Below are 6,528 nucleotides of genomic sequence, written 5' to 3'. Positions count from 1 at the left end.
TCTTTATGTACTGACACGGTTTTAGGAGCCAGTACTCTCTTTTTAGTGTTCTGATTAAAGCATCACAGATAGACACAAGGTGCACTCATCTCATCATCACTATGTCTCGGCCAAATGTTGAGCTTTTGTTTGAGCTTTTCCTCAAAAATATATTCATCAATCTCAACTATCCTGCAACATAAAGTTTTTGATTTAGAAGCCTCAAAGCAGCACAGGTGACAAGTCATCTGCTTTGTTTGACAGAAAGTTGACTTCAGTAACTGTAATTATTATTTTGTCTTGACTGATCAGGCCCCATAAAGTACACAGAGTCATGAATGATACGGGCAGAAACAGTCATTTTCATTATCAATTCATATGCTGATAATTTTCTTAATTTATAGATGGATTGTTTGGTCTATAAAATGTATTTTAAAAAGTGAAGAATGGAAATCACAATATGTGAGCCCAAAGTGACATCTTTAAATAGTTCTTCTTACATTTGAGCTGAAGCAGCAGAATGTTTGGCCTTTTTTCCTCCTCTCTCTCACAGAAAACACTGCCCTGAAACACCTCGTCAGCAGTCTCGCCTTTAAATCAGTGACCATGTGACGTCAAACTACGTCACCATGCCACACAGTTGCATAATTTATGCATAGCGGCTAGTTTGGCAAGTAAGAATTGATTTAGCACAGCTGTGCTGTTGTTGTTAGTGGTGCTGGGTCGGGCGTGTTTGAGCTGACAAAACAGATGAGTTTTTTGAGCATTGAAGGATGTAAACCCAAAATAAAATTATGAACTTGAAAATTAGCATAATATGTCTCCTTTTAGAATAGATACTGTAGGTTAGTCTTGAAGGAGTTCCCAGGAGGTGCTGAGCACTTGTTGGCTGCTTTGCCTTCACTCTGCTCTGATTGTGGAGGCCAGGTCATCTGACACAGCACTCCATCACTCTCCTTCTTGGTCAGATGGCCATTACAAAGCTTGGAGGTGTGTTTGGGGTTATTGTCCTGTTAAAAAAAAATGATGGTCCCACTAAGATGCCACCAGATGGGATGGTATGTCGCTGCAGAATGCTGTGGTAGCCATGCTGGTTAAGTGTGCCTTGAATTTTGAATAAATCACCAACAGTGTCATCAGCAAAGCACCCCCACACCATCACACCTCCTCCTCCATGCTACATGGTGAGAACCACACATGTAGAAACCATCCACTCACCTTTTATTGCGTCCCACAAAGACATGGTGGGTGGAACCAAAAATTTCAAATTTGGACACATCAGACCAAAGTACAGATTTGCACTGTTGTAATGTCCATTCCTTGTGTTTCTTGGCCCAAACACTTCTCTTCTTGTTCTTCCTCAGTAGTGGCTTCTTTGCAGCAATTCGACCATGAAGGCCTGATTCACGCAGTTTCCTTTGAACAGTTGATGTTGAGATGTGTCTGCTACTTGAACTCTGTGAAGAATTTATGTGGGCTCTAACCTGAGGCGCTGATAATTTGTGGTTTCTGAGTCTGGTGACTCTAATGAATTTATCCTCTGCAGCAGAGGTAACTCTTGGTCTTCCCTTCCTGCAGTGGTCCTCATGAGAGCCAGTTTCATCATGTGTTTGATGGTTTTCGCAACTGCACTTGAGGATACATTGAAAGTTCTTGAAATTTTCCGGATTGACCGACCTTCATGTCTTAAAGTAATGATGGACTGTCGTTTCTCTTTACTTAGCTGAGTGGTTCTTGCCATAATATGGACAAGAACAGTAGTTGAATAGGGCTATTCACTGTATTGAACTGTGTACCAACCCTACCTCTGCACAACACAACTTATGGTCTCAAACATATTAAGAAGGCAAGAAATTCCACAAATTAACTCTTGACAAGGCACACCTGCTAATTGAAAACCATTCCAGGTGACAACCTCATGAATCTGATTGAGAGAATGCCAAGAGTGGGCAAAGCTGTCATCAAAACAAAAGGTGGCTACTTTGAAGAATATAAAATACAAAACATATTCTGCATAATTACATATGTGTTCCTTCATAGTTTTGATGTCTTCAGTATTGATCTACAATGTAGAAAATAATAAAAAGAAATTCTGTTTTTTTATGCTAGTAGTGGCTTTATAAACAAATCTCAAGCAGAAATGAGGAGTGGGCTACAGAGGTTCGCTAAGCTTGCTTGTTCTTTCTCCACACCCCAAGTTTGTGGAGTTCCCCCTTAATAATGACACTGCACATTAAAAACATCCACTGACTCTTACCGACTGTATTTGGAGGGAGTCCGTGCAAAGACCTGATTAGTCTTTGCTGCCTTCATGAGCATTAATGAGTATAATTTGGCTGTCTTTTCATATTTCCAGGATTTTATGTAAGTATGTTGATGCACAAAAGTTTTACTATTAACAAATGTATTGACCAATTTAATTTAATTATTTGGGAGCTCCTGTGACAAAACTAGCAAGGTCTACTAGGTAACTAGTTATAGGGGCGTAAATCCTTTGGAAATGATGGCTACATTGAAGGTGGTAGTGCTGGTTAGAGGAACTTCAATCCCCAGAATATTTAAAAGATGGGAGAGGGATCGCTTGTGGTGTGATATGAGCATCCAGCACTGTGTACCGTATTCAAGAACACATGCAAGAAAATGTTATTTTTGACAAGTATGTTGTGTGTAGAGTGGAAGAGGAGTGAAGGAGTGAAGGGAGTTTCCTCCCACACACAGCTGCTATATTGATCTGCTGGACAAAAATTCGGCTTTCAGCTCAGAGTTTGGCAGGAAAGACTTTCAGACAGTCTTGTCATGTAGCAGCTCAACGTCTTTCGTTGCCTGTGTTTATATGTGGTAACAACAGTGTATGGCTATCTGCCACACTGTTTTATGTCTTACTGAAGATTGTATTTACATGAACCTTTGATATCTTGCGACAATTTTCCTATGGCCATTAGTAAACAAATTGAGAATATTTTCTTTTGAGCAGAAGGTTACTTCCTTATACATGGGAAACAAAGGATGCTGTTAAATTTAGTGCAAATGGCAATAACTGCAAGTAAAGAAAGAAGATGCTAACATGCCACGAAACTAAGGAACGACTAAGAAAAAGGCAGCCTAAAGTCATGTTTTAACAGTCAGTTTTATTTGAATTAGAGGATTTAAACTGTTCAATGTGCAAACATAGGCAGACATTCTAAGTGCTGTATCGAAGGCAACTGGACTTCAATTTTCTTGAAGACAACAATGTAAACATCTTGGCCAGAGATGAAGGATGGTTTGAAAGAGGAGTAAAGGAATCCATTAATGTCAAACTGGAACGGCCGTCTTTGAACAGAGGAGGTGGCCTAAGACATTACTTATCACCCACCTACAATGCTGTACTGAGTTCTCTCCCCACACAGCTTAACAATCATTCACATCTGGGCTCACCTAGCCCTAGCAACCCACATGAAGGCTGGTTGGGTCAACGACCCACAAGTGGCCCTAACGACTCTGAAGCTCAGAGCTCACACGTGTCCTTAACGACTCTGTAAGGACACTCCCACACAGAGGTTAAAAGCCTGCAACTCCACTCCAGTTAGTTAGAACTGAAGAAGCCTCTTGGATGAGAGGTGAAACGTCCAGTTGCCTGATACAGCACTTAGAATTACCATGACCTGGATGACTGAGAACCTTCATCAACATAGGCAGACATTGGTCTGTGTCATATCTGCAGCGTGGACAGTCCATTAGTATGTATACATTTTATGGATGTAACCTATTCTCCCTCATAGCCGGATACCTAAGAGGTTTAAACTGATTTTCTGATTCCAGTAAGATGTAAAATACTGAGGAACTCAATAGAAAATAAATTAGAAAGACAGTAAAAGCGAATAAAACATTTTGTCAAAGTAAAGCCGCTGGCTCTTTATGCAGAGCTTGAGGTGCTGTTCTACCCTAAAATTCAAATGATATAAAAAACCGCAAGTTCTGCAAGATTAGTTCATCAATCACTGGTTGTAGATCCACCAGAGATCATCAGTAGCATCAAGACTAACATGCGTTGCTCTTTTTAGGCCTGTAACTGTTATCTGTTATTCAGCTGATTGTTTTCTTGATAATCATTACATTTTTCAGTCAGCTAATTGTGTGTCCAAGTTTACTTAGCAACTTAATTAAAAAATATTCTGTTTACTATCACAGAAAACATAGAAAACTCTGAAGCACTTTTGCCTAAAATATGATCTTTACAATAAATTATTAACCTTGTTACAGAAATTCTCTTGATTCTGCCCTTTTTTGAAACAACTGCACTGGCCATAACCAACGGACCGAAAAGGCAGCGCTCTTATCAAAGACCAGTTTTAAATGGGAGCTTTATTTGTGGGTTTGACCTTTCAAAGATGGTAGGACGAATCAATCCAGGATGTCACTATCAACGAGAACTATGCAGTATATTGTTTCTGATTAGGGTCGGTTTAAGTGGAATTATTTAAATACCCATAATGTTTTAGTTTTGCACAGGGTATGTAAAATTCATCTTAATTTCAGATTATTCAGTTGGAGTCTGCTGTCCTAAAGCTGGTAAAATAGTTTGGAGTTTCTTCGCCGCTAATTAGATTTAAAAAAAAATTGTCTGGTGAAATTTTAGTCACTTAAGACAGGACTAGATCTCCAGTTGTTTCTTCACGACCCAGTGAAACTAAATGCATTTTCTCAAGCCCAGCATGACTTTATAGTTGTGCCACTGTGACACCATTAGTGTCAGTGCTTTCCGCCTTCTGTATTAGAGCTGCACAATGTGTCACAGCTGATGGCAGCTGGAGCTATTTGAAACCTCCACCTGTAGGCAGATCCCAGAGGCAGCTGCAGAGCTCAGAGACCGAGAGGCCTTCACAAGTGTGAGTAATAGTTCTGAATTACAGACACTGTCTGGAAGCCTGCAGCCTGCAGTAGAAAATCACGGTGATCTCTTTGTACAGGTCCTCTGTCTGATAACATTGTGTCTAGATATTTACCTCATCATGTACTGATGCTCTAATGGATGCTCACACCCCTGCAGTCGCCACCCTATGGGTCCAGGCCACTGAGCTGACACACGAATTGACAAGAATTCAGAGTGACAGAGGATGTCAGTGAGGAAACTACCACCAGATATTGCTATGATGCTGCACTATAATTTGAAATTCTTGTACCCCAGAGCAGTGGCAGACTCGGGATGTTTGAGGGACAGGGGCAAAAGAGCACCAGCTGCATGCACTGGAGCACGAGCTGCTGTAAGGGGTGTCACTTGAATATTGAATGAATTAGTTGTGTATGACTTGCAAAAGAACATATCCGGTTTCCCTTTCCGTATATATGTAACTCTTTAGTTATTAGTTAATTGCTTAACCCAATGTAACATTTGGTCTGTTAGCCTTTTCCAAAACATTGTGTTCGATCTTTTTGCCTGCCGGAGACATAGCTATCATCATTTGTTCACTCTTGGCATTAGTGTTGTCTTTTGGGTGTAGCCCTAAAATAAAAATCCCAGGGTACATTAGAATGTAATCTTTTCTTTTGCTTTTATACAATATCAGCATACAGTACGAACAATAAATACAGTATTTTCCTCTCAATCAACAACACCTGAAGTTAATTTGGTAATTAAACTGATATCTTAATGGAGCACTTACATATCTCTCCAAAACGGAGCCATCAGTCACTTTTGTGTTAAAAAAAAAAAAAAAAATTATGTAATCATCACATGAAGCTGATACAAGTTTGCATGGATGCTGCCAAGATCTGTGCTAAGATTAGAAGACACCCTCTGCATCCACAATTTGCCCAAACTTAAGCATCACTGAGCTGTAACAGCTTTAGAGCAATGCTTTGTGGAGTACGTAACAGCATTCCTTTCCCATCTTCACTTTACCAGTTTCAGACAGCGGGTTGCATTCAAATGGCATCTGAGGATGTTGTAAAACACCTTAGATACCTTTATCTCTACCACCTGGTGTGGTTCCTAATGGTGATAAGCAAAATCAACACACAGTGACACAAAGTGGCATAATCAAGGTTTTATCATGCTGGGGTTTTTCTAAATGTCAGAGATGCTATCGAATTACAAACAGCTTTTTGCAGCTTCAAACTTTTTTTTTCAGATTGTGGTTTTTGTTTTGTTGAACCATACAATCTAGGAATGAGTTTATTGAAATTAAGTTTTGTATGAAGGGATGAATTAGCACCAGAGATGGGAGGATAATATAAGAATTGAGGACAATTTAAAGAATGTAAGGTGAAGTGGGAAACTTTCTGGAAAAAATGCTTATTTGCTTTCTTCAGAGTAAGATGACAAGGCTCACTCCCTATACAGTATCTTTCTGTCATATACAGTAGCAAGCTAAAACCAGGAGATGGTAAGCTAAGATTAGCTTTTTTGTAATTGACTGTGAGGTGTGGTCTAGTTAAAATCCGTTTTACCTGAACACATGGAACACACTCAGCCTCTGAACAGGAACTGCCCAGAACATGTGAATAAAAACCACAGCTTGTACACTGGCCACCCATATACCATCCAGTCTCTGTCGTTGTCTTATATCT

The sequence above is a fragment of the Pagrus major genome, chromosome 16 (assembly GCF_040436345.1).
Source record: "Pagrus major chromosome 16, Pma_NU_1.0".
NCBI classification, from domain to species: domain Eukaryota; kingdom Metazoa; phylum Chordata; class Actinopteri; order Spariformes; family Sparidae; genus Pagrus; species Pagrus major.
The sequence above is the reverse complement of the archived record's forward strand: the minus strand, read 5'-3'. Positions refer to the sequence as shown.